Below are 2,787 nucleotides of genomic sequence, written 5' to 3' on the forward strand. Positions count from 1 at the left end.
CCCCCCCCCCCTCCCCCCCCGCCTCCCCCGCCCCCGCCGCTGCTGCACACGGGTCTTAGTACGCAGGCGCCGACTCCCCACTGACCAACCAAGCAGCCCTATGACAGCCGCGCAAGCGTGCTAGCTATCTCCTCCGCCCTCCACCCCCGCACTGCGCAAGCGCATAGACCCTCCCAGAGCTCCACCCTCCCTCCCACCTACCCATCCAATGACGCGCATACGTGACCCCGCCCCTCACAAGTCCTGAGCGCTTCCAAGCAGTAGGCAATGCGCAGGCGCAACCGGTTTTTTTTAATCTCTTCAACCTCCTCTTCCCTCCCCTTGATAGACTACTCGCCCTACCGGACAGTCCGTGCGCCTGCGCAGTATGGAGCCCTGCACTCCACACCCTCTGAAGGAAACGCCTCTGTCTCATGACGCATGCGTGTTGGGAATCCTAAACGCCCCTTCCACCTCAGACGTCGTCTGTACGCCGGGCGTTGAAAAGACCCACGCCAGTGTATCGCCTGTCGCGTCTAGAACGCATGCGTCTTAGGAAACGCCCCACCTCGGTTTTAACTGGACTTAAACGACTCCCACGTTTCAGAAAACTTGCACGGTGGGATGGGCCCCATGTCACGAAAGCCTCCCCCCCACCCCAACCCGGTTCCACACATGCGCGAGAGATCTCTCCGCGCCACTCTTGCTAGTGCGCTAGTGTGGTCGGGTTACCACCCCTCTCAGCTTCACTTCTCTAAACCGTACGCCTCTGCCGTGCCATAGAGCTTCACCCGGGAAGATAGAGCGGCCTGGGCCAGCCACCATCTTGTTTAAGCCCTCAGTCCGTACTGGCCCCCACGGCTGCCAAAGGGGCCGTTCCACTCTCAATCTTAGAGACTGACACAGCAATACTGTTTTCTCCCAGCTGTTCTCTGCGCTTTCCAAAAGAACGCTCTATTAGCTCCCCTGGAGGGGGAGCTATAAAAAAGAGTGGTATGTTAAATTACGGTGACGTTTTTTAAGTCCTAAAAGACCGTAAATGCGCTATCCCTCAGTTTATTTCTTTAGTCCTTTTTTGGGGAGGGTGGGGAGAGATTTTTGGTATAGGGCACATGCTCGCTGGAAAGAGACAGAAAGCAAAAAATCACCCCCTGGGGAATGGCCATAGTGCAATCTCTTATCCTCCATTCTCTGAGGATTTGGGGCATGCACGCACACACTAGCCTCCGATTTTTTTTTGTTTTTTAAGAGAGATTTTTGCTATAGGGCGCTTGTGCTCACCAGAGAGACAGAAAGCTAAAAATCACCCTTTCCACCCCAGGGGGGATGGCCACCACAATCCCTTCTCCATTCTCCTCTTGGGATTTTGAGCACCCATGCACACGCGCCTGGCATGAGTTTTAGGCCACCTCGTTCTGGACTCCAACCGCCGTCAACTACGTGAGAGTCCAGCAACATGACCATTATGTGTCTGCTGGTCCCCCTTGGTCCTCATCTTAAAGGGACCTGACACTTTGTACTCTGCCTCCAGGACAAAATACATAGTGTTGTAGAGTGATAGGGCAGCACCTGGGAAAACCCCCAGTGGCAGTGCATCTGTGGGATCACACAGTCCACGATAGTGTCTTCAGCTTTGAAACGTTCTGTCCCACAGTTTTATTTTGCTAACTCAAACCACTTCTTGAGGGAAGCATTTCTTGAGCTAGCTCAGTCAACTTCTGGGTGTTACATGTTCTTAGAGCATACATTACAGAATTTATCACAGGTCGTTGATCATTTATTTGTGCAATTGTGTTATTAATGCCTCATCTTCCCCATTAGAGTTAACCTGTAAGGGCTAGGAACCTGTTTACCGCTGTGTCCCCAGCTCCAAGAATCACGCCCAAGGTACTTGGTACACCCTAAACACCAATTTAATGTCCAAGGAAGATACACCTAACTTAACCAGACTCACAATAGGCTGAAAAACAAATGGTAATGCCAACTTATTTATAAATGAATTGAAATGACCAAAGACAACAGAATGTTGACTGGACCATCCGTCAGTCTTTTCTGTAAGAAAATTTGAGTGCGAAGACAAAACCTGTTCAAAGAGCCTTGAAATCAAAGCAAGGGAATTAGCTACACTGACTTAATGACAGTTCTGAGAGCATGATGTGTTTGTCTTCCGTGTAAAAAAGGCCTGTCTTCTTTTCAAGAAGAATCCTGGAACAGTAATAATCCTGGATCAGGACTCCCCTGGAAACTATTGGCGAAGCCCTCTGTGGCCTTCTTTTCTGATTTACATATTGAGCATTCCTCTTCCGTTCATGTAGAAATGTCTTTCTTGACAACTGATTCCAATACAATTGACTGAACTCCAGCTTCTCATAGGTTCACCTTTTTTTTCTACCTTCTTGTGTTTATACTCACAAAGATTAGAATTCAGATATATATTCTTGTATCCCTTCTGGTATCTCCCAACTGCTGTCCCATCACTCTACAATACTGTGTATTTTGCCCTGGAGGAAAAAGAGTACAAAGTTTCACGAAGAGAAGCAGCTTCCTTCTTTAAAAAAATAAATAAGTCTTGGGAACCAGCAGTTAGCGTAATGGCTATGTCGCTGGACTCCCACGTAGTCGACCGCGGTTCGTGTCCCGGACCCGGTGGCTTAAAACTCACGCCGGGCGCGTGTGCGTGCGTGCCCAAGATCCCGGGAGGAGAATGGAGGAGAAGGGATTGCAGCGTGACCATCCCCCCTGGGGGGTGATTTCTCGCTTTCTGTCTCTCTGTCTCTTTCTGTCTGGCAAGCGCACGTGCCCTATAGC

This window comes from Tupaia chinensis, unplaced genomic scaffold, assembly GCF_000334495.1.
Source record: "Tupaia chinensis unplaced genomic scaffold, TupChi_1.0 Scaffold000330_1, whole genome shotgun sequence".
Classification (NCBI taxonomy): domain Eukaryota; kingdom Metazoa; phylum Chordata; class Mammalia; order Scandentia; family Tupaiidae; genus Tupaia; species Tupaia belangeri.